We start from the raw sequence: 19,563 nt of genomic DNA, 5'->3' as shown, positions 1-19,563 counted from the left end.
ATGTGACGACGGAAGCAGAGGTTGGGGTGTTGCAGGTCCATGAACCAAGGAGCGCAGGCAACATGAATCATTATGTCGTACATCTTAAACCAATATCAATATAATGTTATACCTGTCAATTATATCTCAGTAAGAATGAAAAAAAACCAGACCTATTCTTTGCTTAAGGGGGGTTTGGAATGGAACAGTGCTTCATTTTAATAGACCATGTTTAACTGGAAATCCCAGTCATTGAATTGATTTTTGTGTGTTTCAGCAGAGACCAAAGGAAATTAATGTGAAAATCTGAGTTTTCAAAACATACACAGCGTCCTTTGAAAATAAGTCAAATTAGCTATAGTATTCCATTTTAAGCTTTCTCAAAAAATATATTAAAATTTTATAGTTAGTAAAAAGTCTGTATTTGAATATATATATGTATTTTTGGCCCACTTAGCATTTATTGCTTTTGGCTCCACCGCGCAACCTGTGGGATCTTAGTTCCCCGACCAGGGATTGAACCCGGGCCCCGGCAGTGAGAGCACTGAGTCCTAACCACAGGACTGCCAGAGTTAACATTTCAGACCAAGTCTTTCTGATGCGGGAGCCCAGAGCCATCAAGCTGCACAATACCCAGAGGCTCTATTTGCACAAAATAATAGAATTCCGTATGACTGCTGCTCGTTGGAGTTGTGCAGCGTCCCAGAACTGCGAGGCTCCCCCTTCCCCAAACTCCTTGTGTCTCTTTTTTTCCTTCTAGTTTTATTGAGACATAAGTCATATAATTATACCGAGATATGACTGACATACAGCACTGTATAAATGTAAGGTGTACAGCATAATGACTTGACATACGTACATCATGAAGTGATTATCACAGTAAGTTTAGTGAACATCCGTCATCTCATATATGTACAAAATTATAGAAATAGAAAAATTATTTTTCCTTGTGATGAGAACGCTCTCTTAACAACTTTAATATATCAATCAGCAGGGTTAATTATATTTATCATGTTGTGCAGTATCTTCCTTATTCCTTATTATGTATCTTAGAACTGAAAGTTTGTATATTTTCGCCACCTTCATCCAGTTTCCCCTCCCCCTAACCCGTCTGTGGTAACCAAAACTCCGACTTCTTTCTCTATAGCATGTTTGTTTGTTTGTTGTCAGAGTATAAGTCACCCACAGAGTTATTTCTTGGTGCACAACATAGTGATTTGATATCTCTATGCATTTCAAAATGATCACCATAAGCAACTTAAGATCTGTCACCATACAAAGATATTATGTAGTTATTGACTATATTCCCCACACTGTATCTTTCATACCCCTGACTCATTTATTTTGCAACCGAAAGTTTATATTTCTTAATCGACCTCACCTATATCTTTCCTTCACCCTCCCCCCCAACCCCTCAGGTGATGACATGTTCATTCTCTGTATCTATAACTCTTTCTGTTTTGTTATATTTGTTCATTTGTTTTGTTTTTTAGATTTCACATATAAGTGAAATCATACAGTATTTGTCTTTTTCCGTCTGATTTATTTCACTGAGCATAACCTCTAGGTTCATCCATGTTGTCACAAAGGGCAAGATTATGTTCTTTTTTATGGCTGAGTAATATTCCATTATATATGCATATAGATATAGATGGATAGATAGATCAGAATTCCTTTATCCATTCATCTATTGATGGGCACTGAGGTTGCTTCCATATCTTGGCTATTATAAATAATGCTGCAATATATCTTTTCGGGGTGCATATATCTTTTCGAATTAGTGTTTTCATTTTCTTTGGATAAATCCCCAGGAGTGGATTTTCTGGATCATATTGGTTACATTTTTAATTTTTGGAGGAATCTCCATACTGTTTTCCATAGTGGCTGCACCAATTTACATTTCCACCAACAGTGCACGAGAGTTCCCTTTTCTCCACCTCCTGGTCAACACTTGGTTATTTACTGTCTTTTTGATAATGGCCATTCTAACAGGTGTGAGATGATATCTCATTGTGGTTGAAGGTGTTTCTTTGAAGTCTACATAGCAAATGACAGATTCATGGTCATGATCTGGAGAACATATGGCAAAAAAGCATTGTGAGGCTCCATTTAAATGACCAATTCATTTAGCCCACGCGAGTGCATTTTGCACTTAATTTATTCTCACAAGTTCATCAAGATGATGTGCTTCATAAAGCTACAATATCCACAGAGGCGACACAGAGGTTCTTATGTGGACTAAGCCATAGAAGGCAACAGATGTTTCGAATGATCTCCAGCCCAAATAGCATCCCTTCCATGCTGTTTGACAGCAACTTTAAGGCCTTATATATCTTTCAAAAAGATCCCAAGCTCTTGGCTGAGAAAAATGACTACTCCTTCACAAATGGGCCCCCTATTTCCCACACTTTTCATAAAGGGAACTGCTATTCCATGTAGCTGGAAATAAAGCCTGACTCTTAATCTTTCTCAGATGGACGTAGATGCTATAAACCCCTCTTTCTCTCTTAAATCTCACATCTAAAGCCTGTAACAAACAGAAAACCGTATTTTAGAAGCCTTCAAGCATGGGCCCTGGACCAGCAGTATCAGTATCACCTGGGAACTTGTTAGAGATGCAAATTCTTCGCCACCCCCCCCACCCCCAGGCCTAGCGAATCCAAACCCTTGCGGCTGGGGCCCATCATTCTAACTCCTCAGGGATCGTGTTGCACACTCCAGTTGGAAAAGTCCTGTCTTAGAGGACTGCAGGATAAACGGACAGCTACTTCAGCACCTGGCACAGTGTTTGACATACTGAAGATAGATACTCAATAAATTTTTCAGAGAAGGAACCTAAGACTCACTTAAGACATACAATATTGGAGGAGACAGCCTAACAGGGCATAGTACAGCCTTAATACTTCTAAAGGATCAACAAAAGAATCTGAACATATATATATATATATATATATATATATATATATATGAAAAACTGAATCACTTTGCTGTACACCTGATACTAACACAACACTGTAAATCAACTATATTTCAATTAAATAAACCCAAAAACCTAACATAAGCCGAGATTTGCCTTTCCGGCTCCACCACCCAGAAGCTTAGAGCTGCGCGCGAATTCGGACTCCTCTTGTCCCCCTCCCATGGGGCCCTTTATTTTCCAGTGACCCCACTGTGCCTTTGGCTTGATCATGTGAGCAGCCTGAGAATCTTGGGAAACAGGCCAGGTATAGATTTGAGATAAGAAGGTGCGTGAAGGGCCACAGGCAGCCCCGAGGCCAGGGTCAACATGCAGAAGCGAGGCTGGAAAAGTGACCTTTGATCACTCTGGCTCGCCATGAACACGAGGAAAAAGCAATATGCGGGGGCCGTTATCAGCTTGCACCTGACAGCAGGTCAGCTTGGGCAGGGCTCCAGAGCATCTGGTGTCATGGGGGTGCCAAGTGGAGCTGTGGGAATGGCAAACATGAACTTCTGGAAGGCCTAGATGAGCTCCTCTCTTTGATCAGCTGGACAGCTTGGGGGACTGGGGAGCTCAGTGAGGCCTGTCCCTCCCAGTGGGGGTGCACCTGGGCTCCTTCTGTGGCCGGAACACTCATGGATCCTTTATATCCTGCAGCTACACTGAAGGAATTACTGGGATCCTTCCAGCAATTGTATCCTTGTCCTGTTGGGACAACCAAGCAGTAATTTACAACAAAAATGACTGACAGGTGGTGGTTTTAAAACGTGCCTGGAGGAGAGGGTGTGGAGAAAAGGGAGCCCTCCTACACTGTTGGTGAGAATATAAGTTGCACAGCCACTATGGAGAATAGTCCGGAGATTCCTTAAAAAACTAAACATAGAGCTACCATGTGATCCTGCCATCCTACTCCTGGGTATATATCTGCAGACAACTCTAATTCAAAAAGATACACGCACCCCAATGTTCACTGCAGCACTATTCACAATAGCCAGGACATGGAATCAACCTAAGTGTCCACTGACAGATGAATGGATAAACAAGATGTGGTACATGTATACAATGGAATATTACTCAGCCATAAAAAAGAATGCAATAATGACATTTGCAGCAACAGGGATGGACCTAGAGATTATCGTACTAATGGAAGTGAGTCAGATAGAGAAAGACAAATATCATATGATATCACTTATATGTGGAACCTAAAATATGACACAAATGAACATACCTATGAAACAGAAACAGGCTCACAGACATAGAGAACAGACTTGCGGTTGCCAAGGCGGAGGAGGGGGGAGGGAAGGATTGGGAGCTTGGCATTAGCAGGTGCAAACTATTATATATGGAATGGATAAACAACAAGGTTTCTGTACAAGGAACTATATTCAATATCCTGTGATAAACCATAATGGAAAAGAATATAACGAAGAATGTATATATATGTATAACTGAATCACTTTCCTGTGCAGTAGAAATTAACACAACATTGTAAATCAACCATACTTCAATTAATAAAAAAAAGCCCGCATATTCTTGTGAATGTATTCATTTTACTTCACCTTAAAACAATAACGAACTCCCTCGTTCGAGAACATCAGAATCACAACTACCTGCTGAACCATCATCGACAGGAAGACACTGGAACTCACCGAAAAAGATACCCCACATGCAAAGACAAAGGAGAAGCTGCAATGAGACGGTAGGAGGGGCGCAATCACAATAAAATCAAATCCCATAACTGCTGGGTGGGTGACTCACAAACTGGAGAACACTTATACCACAGAAGTCCACCCACTGTAGTGAAGGTTCTGAGCCACACGGCAGGCTTCCCAACCTGGGGGTCTGGCAACGGGAGGAGGAATTCCTAGAGAATCAGACTTTGAGGGCTAGCGGGATTTGATTGCAGGACTTCGGCAGGACAGGGGGAAACAGAGACTCCACTCTTGGAGGGCACACACAATGTAGTGTGTGCATCGGGACCCAGGGGAAGGAGCAGTGACCCCGGGGGAGACTGAACCAGACCTACCTGCTAGTGTTGGAGGGTCTCCTGCAGAGGTGGGGGGCAGCTGTGGCCCACCAAGGGGCAAGGACACTCACTGGCAGCAGACGTTCTGGGGAGTACTCCTTGGTGTGAGCCCTCCCAGTTTCCGCCATTAGCCCCACCAAAGAGCCCTGGTAGGCTCCAGTGTTGGGTCACCTCAGGCCAAACAACCAACAGGGAGGGAACCCAGCCCCACCCATCAGCAGACAAGCAGATTAAAGTTTTACTGAGCTCTGCCCACCAGTGCAACAGCCAGCTCTACCCACCACCAGTCCCTCCCATCAGGAAACTTCCACAAGCCTCTTAGATAGCCTCATCCACCAGAGGGCAGACAGCAGAAGCAAGAAGAACTACAATCCTGGAGCCTGTGGAACAAAAACCACATTCACAGAAAGATAGACAAGATGAAAAGGCAGAGGGCTATGTACCAGATGAAGGAACAAGATAAAACCCCAGAAAAACAACTAAATGAACTGGAGATAGGCAATCCGCCAGAAAAAGAATTCAGAATAATGATAGTGAAGATGATCCAGGACCTCGGAAAAACAATGGAGGCAAAGATCGAGAAGATGCAAGAAATGTTTAACAAACTTCTAGAAGAATTAAAGAACAAACAGAGGTGAAAAATACAATAACTGAAATGAAAAATATGCTAGAAGGAATCAATAGCAGAATAACTGAGGCAGAAGAACGGATAAGTGACCTGGAAGACAGAATGGTGGAATTTGCTGCTGTGGAATAGAATAAAGAAAAAAGAATGAAAGGAAATGAAGACAGCCTAAGAGACCTCTGGGACAACATTAAACGCAACAACATTCGCATTATAGGGGTCCCAGAAAGAGAAGAGAGAGAGAAAGGACCTCAGAAAATATTTGAAGAGATTATGGTCGAAAACTTCCCTAACATGGGAAACGAAATAGCCACCTAAGTCCAGGAAGCACAGCGAGTCCCATACAGGATAAACCCAAGGAGAAACACGCTGAGACACACAGTAATCAAATTGGCAAAAATTAAAGACAAAGAAAAATTATTGAAAGCAGCAAGGGAAAAATGACAAATAACATACAAGGGAACTCCCATAAGGTTAACAGCTGGTTTCTCAGCAGAAACTCTACAAGCCAGAAGGGAGTGGCATGATATACTTAAAGTGATGAAAGGGAAGAACCTACAACCAAGATTACTCTACCCGGCAAGGATCTCATTCAGATTCGATGGAGAAATCAAAAGCTTTACAGACAAGCAAAAGCTAAGAGAATTCAGCACCACCAAACCAGCTCTACAACAAATGCTAAAGGAACTTCTCTAAGTGGGAAACACAAGAGAAGAAAAGGACCTACAAAAACAAACCCAAAACAATTAAGAAAATGGGAATAGGAACATACATCACGATAATTACCTTAAACATAAATGGATTAAATGCTCCAACCAAAAGATACAGGCTTGCTGAATGGATACAAAAACAAGAACCATATATATGCTGTCTACAGGAGGCCCACTTCAGACCTAGGGACACATACAGACTGAAAGTGAGGGGATGGAAAAAGATATTCCATGAAAATGGAAATCAGAAGAAAGCTGGAGTAGCAATACTCATATCAGATAAAATAGACTTTCAAATAAAGAATGTTACAAGAGACAAGGAAGGACACTACGTAATGATCAAGGGATCAATCCAAGAAGATATAACAATTATAAATATATATGCACCCAACATAGGAGCACCTCAATACATAAGGCAGCTGCTAACAGCTCTAAAAGAGGAAATCGACAGTAACACAGTAATAGCGGGGGACTTTAACACCTCACTTACACCAATAAACAGATCATCCAAACAGAAAATTAATAAGGAAACACAAGCTTTAAATGACACAATAGACCAGACATATTTAATTGATATTTATAGGACATTCCATCCAAAACCAGCAGATTACACTTTCTTCTCAAGTGCGCAAGGAACACTGTCCAGGATAGATCACATCTTGGGTCACAAATCAAGCCTCAGTAAATTTAAGAAAATTGAAATCATGTCAAGCATTTTTCTGACGACAATGCTATGAGATTAGAAATCAATTACAGGGGGACTTCCCTGGTGGCGCACTCGTTGAGAATCCGCCTGCCAATGCAGGGGACATGTTCGAGCCCTGGTCCGGGAAGACTCCACATGCCACAGAGCAGCTTGACCTGTGCACCACAACTGCTGAGCCTGTGCTCCGGAGCCCACGAGACACAACTCCTGAGCCCGGGTGCTACCAAAAAAAAAGAAAGAAATTACAGGGAAAAGAACGTAAAAAACACAAACACATGGAGGCTAAACAATATGTTACTAAATAACCAAGAGATCACTGAAGAAATAAAAAAATACCTAGAGAAAAATGACAATGAAAACACGACGATCCAAAACCTATGGGCTGCAGCAAAAGTGGTTCTAAGAGGGAAGTTTATAGCTATACAATCCTACCTCAAGAAACAAGAAAAATCTCAAATAAACAATCTAACCTTACACCTAAAGGAACTAGAGAAAGAAGAACAAACAAAACCCAAAGTTAGCAGAAGGAAAGAAATCATAAAGATCAGAGCAGAAATAAATGAAACAGAAACAAAGAAAACAATAACAAAGATCAATAAAACTAAAAGCTGGTTCTTTGAGAAGATAAACAAAATTGATAAACCATTAGCAAGACTCATCAAGAAAAAGAGGGAGAGGACTCAAATCAATAAAATTAGAAATGAAAAAGGAGAAGTTACAACAGACAGCACAGAAATACAAAGCATCCTAAGAGACTACTACAAGCAACTCTATGCCAATAAAATGGACAACCTGGCAGAATTGGACAAATTCTTAGAAAGGTATAACCTTCCAAGATTGAGCCAGGAAGAAATGGAAAATATGAACAGACCAATCACAAGTAATGAAATTGAAACTGTGATTAAAAATCTTCCAACAAACAAAAGTCCAGGACCAGATGGCTTCACAGGTAAATTCTATCAAACATATAGAGAAGAGCTAACACCCATCCTTCTCAAACTCTTCAAAAAATTGCAGAGGAAGGAACACTCCCAAACTCATTCTATGAGGCCACCATCACCCTGATACCAAAACCAGACAAAGATACTACAAAAAAAGAAAATTACAGACCAATATCACTGATGAATATAGATGCAAAATTCCTCAACAAAATGCTAGCAAACAGAATCCAACAACACATTAAAGGGATCATACACCATGATCAAGTGGGATTTATCCCAGGGATGCAAGGATTCTTCAATACACGCAAATCAATCAATGTGATACACCATATTAACAAATTGAAGAAGAAAAACCATATGATCATCTCAACAGATGCAGAAAAAGCTTTTGACAAAATTCAACACCATTTCTGATAAAAACTCTCCAGAAAGTGGGTATAGAGGGAACCTACTTCAACATAATAAAGGCCATATATGACAAACCCACAGCAAACATCATTCTCAAAGGTGAAAAACTGAAAGCATTTCCTTTATGATCAGGAAGAAGACAAGGATGTCCACTCTCACTGCTATTATTCAACATAGTTTTGGAAGTCCTAGCCACGGCAATCAAAGAAGAAAAAGAAATAAAAGGAATACAAATTGGAAAAGAAGAAGTAAAGCTGTCACTGTTTGCAGATGACATGATACTATACATAGAGAATCCTAAAGATGCCACCAGAAAACTACTAGAGCTATTCAATGAATCTGGTAAAGTTGCAGGATACAAAATCAATGCACAGAAATCTCTTGCATTCCTATACCCTAATGATCAAAAATCTAAAAGAGAAATTAAGGAAACACTCCCATTTACCATTGCAACAAAAAGAATAAAAAACCTAGGAATAAACCTACCTAGGGAGACAAAAGACCTGTATGCAGAAAACTATGAGACACTCATGAAAGAAATTAAAGATGATACCAACAGATGGAGAGACATACCATGTTCTCTGATTGGAAGAATCAATACTGTGAAAATGACTATACTACCCAAAGCAATCTACAGATTCAATGCAATCCCTATCAAATTACCAATGGCATTTTTTACAGAACCAGAACAAAAAATCTTAAAATTTGTATGGAGACACAAAAGACCCCGTGTAGCCAAATCAGTGTTGAAGGAAAAAAACGGAGCTGGAGGAATCAGACTCCCTGACTTCAGACTATACTACAAAGCTACAGTAATCAAGACAATATTGTACTGGCACAAAAACAGAGACGTAGATCAATGGAACAGGATAGAAAGCCCAGAGATAAACCCAGGCACCTATGGTCAACTAATCTATGACAAAGGAGGCAAGGATATACAATGGAGAAAGCACAGGCTCTTCAATAAGTGGTGCTGGGAAAACTGGACAGCTACATGTAAAAGAATGAAATTAGAACACTCCCTAACACCATACACAAAAATAAACTCAAAATGGATTACAAACATAAATGTAAGACCAAGCACTATAAAACTCTTAGAGGAAAACATAGGAAGAACACTCTTTGACATAAATCACAGCAAGATCTTTTTTGACCCACCTCCTAGAGTAATTGGAAATAAAAACAAAAATAAACAAATGGGACCTAATGAAACTTAAAAGCTTTTGCATAGCAAAGAAAACCATAAACAAGATGAAAAGACAACTCTCAGAATGGGAGAAAATATTTGCAAATGAATCATTGGACAAAGGATTAATCTCCAAAATATATCAACAGCTCATGCAGCTCAATATTAAAAAAGCAAACAACCCAATCCATAAATGGGCAGAAGACCTAAATAGACATTTCTCCAAAGAAGACATACAGGTGGCCAGGAAGCACATGAAAAGCTGCTCAACATCACTAATTATTAGAGAAATGCAAATCAAAACTACAATGAGGTATCACCTCACACCAGTTAGAATGGGCATCATCAGAAAATCTACAAACAACAAATGCTGAAGAGGGTGTGGAGAAAAGGGAACCCTCTTGCACTGCTGGTAGGAATGTAAATTGATACAGCCACTATGGAGAACAGTATGGAGGTTCCCTAAAAATCTAAAAATAGAATTATCATATGACCCAGCAATCCCACTACTGGGCATATACCCAGAGAAAACCGTAATTCAAAAATACACATGTACCCCAATGTTCATTGCAACACTATTTACAATAGCCAGGTCATGGAAGCAACCCAAATGCCCACAGAGAGACGAATGGATAAAGAAGATGTGGTACGTATATACAACAGAATATTACTCAGCCATAAAAAGGAACGAAATTGGGTCATTTGTAGAGACATGGATGAATCCAGAGGCTATCCTACAGAGTGAAGTAAGTCAGAAAGAGAAAAACAAATATCATATATTAATGCATATATGTGGAACCTAGAAAATGGTACAGATGAACTGGTTTGCAGGGCGGAAATAGAGACACAGATGTAGAGAACAAACGTATAGACACCAAGTGGGGAAAGCAGCGGGGGCGGTGGTGGTGGTGGTGGTGGTGGTCGGATGAATTGCGAGATTGGGATTGACGTGGATACACTGACGTGTATAAAATGGATGACTAATAAGGATAAATAAATAAATAAAGAAACATTAAAAAAAACCAAAAACAAAATAAATTAGTCAGAGGCATAAAATGTACAGCATGGAAAATATAGTCAATTATACTCTCATATTTTTGCATGTGACAGATGGTAACTAGAGTATAGTGGTGATCATTTTGTAATATATAGAGGTACTAAATCAGTATATTGTGCACCAGGAATTAATATAGTGTTACAGGTCAATTATACTTCAAAGACAAACAAACAAACAAACTCATAGAAAAAGTGATTAGATTTGTGGTTACCAGAGGCATGGACCAGGGGGAAGGAGAATTAGTGGAAGGTGGTCGAAGGGTGCAAACTTTCAGTTATAAAATAAGTACTAAGTACGTAATATATAACATGATTAATATAATTAACATTGCTTTATGTTGTATATGACATTTGTTAAGAGAGTAAATCCTAAAGGTTTCACCACACAGAAAAAAACTTTTCCTTTTTTTAATTTTTGTATCTACAGGAGATGATAGATATTCACTTAACTTACTGTGGTCATCATTTCACGATGTACTTAAGTCAATCGTTATGCTTTATGCCTTAAACTTATACAGCGCTGTATGTCAATTATATCTCAATAAAACTGCAAAAAAACCCAGTAACGGCTAATGCTTATTAGGGCTTATTATAGGTCAGACAGTCTCCTAAAGACATCTATGAACTCATGTATTTCTTATGAAAACTATATGATAGCAGCTGTTTTATCCCCATCTTACAGATAAGAAAACTGAGGCGCATAAACATTAGGTGACTCACCTGAAGTCAAGGCTGGGATGTGACAGAGCTAGGAAAAAGGGAAATACGGATTTTTTATTTTATTAACCGGAAAAGTGTTTCTAACTGAAAAATAACTTCTAAAATCTACAAAATAAACACCTAAGTACACAAAGATTTCTTTTATTAATGAAAACTTTTACAGTAATAAAAGACCCGGTTTATCTATAAAAGCAAGGCCCTACAGGAAAACTTTCCTTAAAAAAGCCTGTGATAAAGAGCAGCAGTAAAAACACTTACCTGCAAAAATAATTCTACGTAACATTAAATCTGAAAATTAAAAAAAAAATCATTTATAGCTCAGCAGCCTAGCCAGGGATTTGTCCCTGGAGAGTCATATTAAGCATTGAGTTATGCTTCTCTGTTCCCAGCGCTACCTGGTAGGGTATTCTATTCTAATGATAATTCAAAGCAGCTAAAATTAGAGAATTAGCAGAAAGCCAGGGCCTAAAGGGCTATTTGGAGCCCAGGGTTTATTACTTTTATTCATTCAATAATAAACATTTAATGAGTATCTGCTCTTTGCCAGGGGTATCTCTGGTTGCTTGAGAATAACTATAACTCATCTCTGCCCTCAAGGAACTGAGAGTCTTAATGCAATAAAGACATACCATTGCAACGCATGAGTAAAAGACAAAGGTCGAGTGAGATGGGAGGTCAGACTTGCCTGGGTGGGGATCCGGAAGGTCAGAAAGCTGGGCCTACTTCATCTGAGTTGCGAAGTTCAGGCAGAGAAATTGAGGCTTGAAGAGGTTCAGAAATGACCCAAGGAGGGCTTCCCTGGTGGCGCAGTGGTTGGGAGTCCGCCTGCCGATGCAGGGGACACGGGTTCGTGCCTCGGTCCGGGAGGATCCCACATGCCGCGGAGTGGCTGGGCCCGTGAGCCATGGCCGCTGAGCCTGCGCGTCCGGAGCCTGTGCTCCGCAACGGGAGAGACCACAACAGTGAGAGGCCCGCGTACCGAAAAAAAAAATAAAATAAAATGACCCAAGGGGATGTAAATCACAGCTTCAAGACGCAGAATTGGAAGCCAGGTCTTCGTACGCCTGATCCAATGCTCCTTCCTCCTTACCCACGTGAGGACGAATTTCAAATATAATGGGCTACCAACTCACTCTCACGTGGCGGATGGTTCCAGGGTGCTGCGGTGTGATCCTCTCGTATCACCTGGGGGAACGTTTGGACTCTGGCAATCATGAGGCAATTGGTCATTGATTATGATGGTTTCAAGGTGACTCTTAGAGCAATGGTTGCCAAAGTGTGGACCCCAGACTAGCGATGTCAGCCCCACTTGGGAACTTGGTAGAAATGCAAATTCCCTAACCCACCCCAGACCTGCTGAATCAAGAACACGGGGGGTGGGTCCTACAGGTGATACTGATGGAGCTAAAGTTAGAGAACCACCATCTTAGAGAAGTTTAGGAACACTTACTTTCACATTTGTTTGCTTGTTGATCAGTTGTCCAAATGTTGTAGCTATATTTCATGCATTTGGTTAGTAGGGAGTACTAGAGTCTTGCTGCTTGCATGGCTGGTGGGTGAAAAACATCACACTAGCTGGGAGCTTGTTAGAACTGGAGCATCTCAGCCTGCCCCAGACCTCCTAAATCAGGATCTGTATTTAAAAAATGCCCAGGTGATTCATATGCATGTTGAAGTTGGAGAGGTGCTGGGCTAGATAACATCCATTTCCAAAGTTCAGGTTGTATAATTCTGTGAGTTTTAATGTGGTCACAAATCAGATTGTATTAAAAGTTTTTTTAAAAAAAATACAACTTTCCCCCTGCCCCCTGGAACTGTTTCATCGCTGTGGTAATACCAAAAAAAAAAAAAAAAAGCCCTTGGCATTTCAGTTCATTTTTTAAAAAGACATTTATTTGGTGTTTGCTGTGTGCCACGTATTCTTCTAAGCACCAGGAATAAAAATGTGAATAAGATGCAGGTACTTCACTAAGCAGAACAGATTGAAAAACAAAACAAAAAACTAATACCGTGTGCGTAAGGCAGTAAGAGAAGCATTAACAAGACACAGGGAGCTCAGAAAAGGAAGTGTTGCTCTTGAGTAGGGTTGGAGGTGCAATCACGGAGGGCTGCCTGGGGAGGTGACCTCTGAGGTGTGGCTGGAAAAACAAGTAGGACTTCATTAGTCGGACAAAGCAGAGGAAAGACTTCAAGATGGAGAGCTATTTTCCTTGGAAAAGGTCACTTAAAACTGTAATTACAAATTCAAGAAGTATTTATCAAAAATCAATCATTGTTATACTTTTAATTTGTACCTATTCCTGGGTTGCCTCAGGCACTTATGACCACTGCTCTGTCTTCTGCTCTATATTCTCAAAGGCAGATAAAAATGTCTTCCTGGATTTAGTTATTCTTTCCATTATGCTTTTTCATTTAAGATACGTTCAAGTGTGATTAAGTGATATTTTTACATGATTAAGTGTTGTAATTATAATGTCTTATTTCACATCCATTTGCCTTTAACAGTATGAATATTGTATAATAGAAAAATAATTCTAAAATATAGAGTAATCCTTTACTTATAACATGAATGGGTGACATATACAGGCTAGGTTTCAAAAATAAATTATTTTTTCCATTCAAACTGCAATTTACTCCCAGGAATGTAATTCTTATTTAATGAACCTGAAAATAAAATGGTACTTTCACCCCATCACACACTAGAGAATGCAATTTACATATATTGCTCAATTTCCCCTGACCACATCAGCTGGGTGGTTATAAAAGGGATCAACTTAATGGAAATTAACCATGGCTTGGCTGCTCTTATGCCCACCTAGTAATGTAAGATTTTTCTTTCCTGTTAATGTCTCATCCACTTTTTCCTGGGAGTTCCTGATGGTACCTCATGGAAGTTCACCAACAGGTCTGCCCAGAATGTGTGACATCTGTCACGTCCTTCTGCCTCAGTTTGGCCTTGTTGTGATCTGCTCCCTATGAGCTGGTGGAGGGCACCTCTGCCTTTGCCCATGCCACATCACCACAATAGAACCTGTGTCATGGCCAAGGGTGTTCCCCCTGAGGAGTCCCAGGTGGACCAGGGGCACAATGTGTATAACTTTGATGTGATACAAATCACCGTCCCCAGTCTGTCCACCCTTTGTCATTCTATGCCTCAAAATATGCTGCTTGTTCCACAGGGTCTGATCAGAGATTTGATGCTGAGGAAATTGTCTACACCCATGGAGAAAAATAAAAGTGGATTCCTACTTCCCTTCATATTAAAAAAAAAGTAGATTTCAGGTGGATTAAAAACTAAATATGGAGGGGAGAGATAAATTGGGAGTTTGGGATTAACAGATACATGCTACCGTATATAAAATAGATAAACAACAAGGACCTACTGTATGGCACAGGGAACTATATTCAATATCTTGCAATAACCTACAATGGAAAAGAATCTGAAAAAGAATATATATATATAATATAGATATATATCACTGAATCACTTTGCTGTACCCTGAAACTAACACAACATTGTAAATCAACTATACTTCAATTTAAAAAATAAATAAATAAAATAAAAGTATATGTTAGCAAATGTAAAAAAAACCGCTAAATATGAATGGTGAAACTACAAAGCAAATAGAAGAGAATGTGGGAGGATACATTTCTCATAAGAATTGAGGAAGGACTTTTAAAGAAAACCCTCAAGGTATACATCATAAGATTAAAGATTGGTGGGCTTGGTTATTTCCATACTAAGCTTTTCTGTTTTTCAAGGAAACTATGGACGAAGATTACAAATGATGGATTGGGAGAAGATATTGGCAATGTCCCAGACCAATGAGGGCTTTACATCTAAATGCATAAGAAACATCTGCAAATCAACATTAAAAAAAACCCCAAAATACTCGATTGAAAATTGGGCAAAAAACATGAAAAGGAAATTAAAGGAAAAAGAACCCAAATGGTCAACAACGCTATGAAGAGACGCTCAAACTCTAGAAATCAGAGAATGCAAATTAAAACAATAAAGATAAATCCACAAAAAAGGCCAAGTCAGAAAGTTGGACAATGCACATTGTTGATGGGGTACATGAATCAATGTCTTGTGGGTGTGTAGACAGGTACCACCATTTTGGTTACATTAAGTATACACATACCTTATGATCCAGTATTTTTGTGTCTCTCTGTATGGGTGTGTGTTGCTGTTGTTGTTACATAGGAGGATGTATGATGATATTCATCTCAGCTTTGTTTGTAGGAGAAAGCCGAAGGTCATTAGGTGTCCACCCCTGGCGAAATGGACAAGTAAAGGTGGTGGATGTACGCTGTGGAATACTTTACAGCAATAAGAAACCAGGGGGGCCTCCCTGGTGGCGCAGTGGTTAAGAATCCACCTGCCAATGCAGGGGACACGGGTTCGAGCCCTGGTCTGGGAAGATCCTACATGCCACAGAGCAACTAAGCCCGCGAGCCACAACTAATGAGCCTGCATGCTGCAACTACTGAAGCCCGTGTGCCTAGAGCCCGTGCTCCGCAACAAGAGAAGACGCCGTAATGAGAAGACTGCGCACCACAACGAAGAGTAGCCCCTGCTCTCCTCAACTAGAGAAAGCCTGCTCGCAGCAACGAAGACCCAGTGCAGCCAAAAATAAAGAAAGTAAAGAAAGAAACCAGGATCTGACCAAAGAGTACACATAGCAACATGGGAGAGATCTTTCAATAATAATAATAATAATAAAGATCAAGATAATAATTAGAATAAGATCTATAGTACAGTACCATTTTTATTAAGTCATGATACATGCAAACAAAACAACACTACATTTTTCTTTGAACTCACCAGAAGACGTGTTATTCAGACGATGGGCCTCCTGAATTGATCATTTAATTTCTTTCATTCCCTTCCTTCCCCCTCCCCTTCCCTCTCTCACCTCTTGGTCTGATTTATCCAGGTTGTGTGTGTAACTGTCAGTAAGCACCCACGACCAACATTTTTCTACACTGTAGTCATGCTGTCATGAAGAGGAACAGAACAACTTATAGAAGGTTTAACATGAGCCTAGTTACTCAAGAGTACCTCTGGGTCCTTTGGTTTGGTTAGTGTTGGGGAATATATAATTTATTGCAGAGAGAGCAATCAATCTCTCTTTGATCTCTATCTCTCGCATTTCTATCTCTATCTCTCATCTCTATCTCTGTATCTCTCTGCTTATCTCTCTCTCCCTAAGAAACCAGCCAGCCTGCTTTGGTAGCCTGCTTAGAAGGAAAGCTCAGATACTCAGGAGCCGAGCAGAACTGGAGAAAGCAGATGCGGAGCATCTTAGACAGCCTGCTCCTCGATTGCTTATCTTGCTCTTGCAATCGCCATGGATCGTTGGGCCTGCCTAGGAGGGAATCAATATCTAGCAAAGTTGAGGAATACCTATGCATTTCTCAAATTCCACGCTTGAGCATACCTCCTGGGAAAAATCACAACACGTATGCACAAAGAGACAGGTGCAAGAATGTTCATTGCAGCAGTGTTTCTAATAGCAAAAAATCATCAACAACCTAAATGTCCATTAACAGCCGTATCTAAATTCTAATATGCAATAGATGACTGTAAAGCAATGAGGGTAAATGAATGAAAGCTCTCTCTCTAAAAGGCAAAGATCTTGCGAAACTGATGTTGAATAACGAAATCAAAGGGTGGAAGGGTATGTACGGTATGATACCATTTACATAAAGTTTAAAAGCATGTCAAACAATATTACACATTTTTAAGGACATGTAATCATGTGGTAAATATATGAAGCACTGCACGGGACAGACGGATACAAAAGCAAAATCAGGCTTGATGATATCTGAGAAGGGAGAGAGACACGTGGGACTGGGGAAGGTTACTTGGAGTATTCCAACTGTCTCTGATGTTTATTTCTTTACAACAAAGATCCAAAGCCATATGGTAAGTTGCTAGGATCTGACAAATCTGGGTGGCAGGTACATAGGAACTGACTGCAGAACCTTCTAGATAATAATGTATGCTTCAGGCGTGTCATACAAAAATCACAATACAAATCGATGTTTGCTAAAGTAGAGAAACGAAATTACCCACACGTGTAGTCGTGTACATGTAGATCATGGCCGGGTCATGTACTATTCACCCATGACCTCCACATTGTAACCAAATCAGAAAAATGTCAAACCAGCGCTCTGCAGTGCATTATAAAGAAGTTCATGAAGACAACGTAGCTGATATCTCTGAACAAATATCTGTGAATGGTTTGCTCTGTTCACTGAACACTAGATAATGGCTAGAGAGAAAACCGAGAGGAAAAACAGAAATAATAGAAGGGAAACAATCTAGAATTGAAGAAAGGTGTGAACTCTCAGCAGGAAAAGATGCACTAAATTCCAAGCAGAATGAATGAAAGAAAATTCCAGACCTAGACACAACCTTGTGAAATTCACACTGCAAGTAAACAGAAGAAATGGATCTGCAAGGCGATGGGGGATATGCTAAAGGAACGAGAAGAACGTTTAGCAAACAGACTTAAAAAGACAGTGGGGCAATGACATCAATCCAAGGGATGTCATTTTGAACCTGGAATCCCACATACAGCCAAATGATCAGTTAAGCAAAAGGGCAAAGTAAAGGTATTTTCAGACACGCAAGATTCGGAAAGGTTACATTCCATGTAATCTTTACGGGAAAATTCCTCTAGGCAATACTGGATACAGGAAACTGTGGAGTCCATTCTAAGAAAGCTGGGAAGGGAAGTCCTAGGATGGTATTTAATCAGATAAAAACAGGTTTATGCTAGAAAAGGAAGTCAAATGGCTCTGGCAGGGGGCATGCCTCCAGGAAGAGCTTATTCCATGGAACAGATAACACGATTGAGATGCCAGACCCTGTTAAGGCTTTGGTGGAAGCACATGGGACAGATTAAACATGGCTGCAGACTCTTTGTCACTCCTCCAACTGAGAGGTGTAGTCTAATTCTCTTCTTGATTCTGGTCTGGTCTGGTGACTCAGTTGACCAATAGAAAGTTACTGAGTGACATTCCAGACAAGGTCATAAGAACTGAAGCTTCTGCCCGGTTCTCTTGGGACCCTCGCTCTTGAGATGCTTCAGCCTGGAAGCCAACCGCCATGTAAGAGGTGCTGCTGCTATCTTGAGATTGCTGTGCTGTGAGAAGCCCCAGCCTCATGGAGTGGTCCCATGAAGACTCTGTTTGACAGCCTCCAATGAGCTCCCAGCCAGTTGCTAGCCACATAAGAAGTCATCTTGAAGCCCTGTCAAGCCTCAGGGGACTCTGGCCTCAGTCACCACCTGAATGCAACTGCATGAGAGATTGCAAGTGAGAATCACCCAGCTGAGCCTATCCCCAGACCCAGGAGAGATGCTAATAGTTCTTTAAGCTCCTACATTTTGGGGTGTTTTTTTAACACAGTGCTAGATATTCAGAACAGCACATTTTCATTTTATCAGTAAGAAACAAGGAAAACCTATAGAAACTTCAGGGTATTTTAACAACCTAGAAAGTAAATACAGAGGAACCTAAATATGACATGATTTTGAAAAATCAATGCTATTTAAGGAAAGACAGTCTATTTTATTTTGATGCTTTGAACATTCTTTCAAATGACTTGGGAGCCACGATATTGAGTGTGGCTAAAAGGAATCCTCTTAGCACAATAATCATCACAATACAAACGCTGATTACTGGCTTGCAAATTGCAGATCCAACCTAAAATGACTTCATTTTAATGACAGAAATGAAAATGTTACCAACCTCGACTGGGAGGAAACAGTAAGACACACTTGCCCTTTTAAGAAGGAGGGACCAGCTTTAGTTAAAGGGACTCTGTGAAGGAATCACACTGAACTTCTGTTAGGCATATCTATGAATATTCTGGTTGCTATAGAACTTCTCCAGGTTGAGTGCAATTCAAATTGTGTTCTGTCTACTTTCTCTTGTCTTATGAAACTTCTTCCCTTGATGTCTCCTGATGCTGAAAAGCCAATCTCGTGAGAGCTCTCTTAAATATGTATGCAGCTCTAGTCATCTCTTTTGGAAATATTAATCATAGCCTCTCTGTATTTCAATATTTAAACACATTTGAAGTCATTTCAGATTCAGTCACAGGACAAGGTTTAGTGCAGAAAAGAGTCGTGCTTCTTAAATTCTATCTGTTGGTAATCATTTAATACAGTGATTTTCAACCTTGAACGCGCATTAAAATTATCTGGCGGCTTGTTCCATCAGATTGGTGGG

Source organism: Aethalodelphis obliquidens, unplaced genomic scaffold (assembly GCF_003676395.1).
Source record: "Aethalodelphis obliquidens isolate GAN/ISIS:26980383/991018 unplaced genomic scaffold, ASM367639v1 scaffold104, whole genome shotgun sequence".
Lineage (NCBI taxonomy): Eukaryota > Metazoa > Chordata > Mammalia > Artiodactyla > Delphinidae > Aethalodelphis > Aethalodelphis obliquidens.
The sequence above is the reverse complement of the archived record's forward strand: the minus strand, read 5'-3'. Positions refer to the sequence as shown.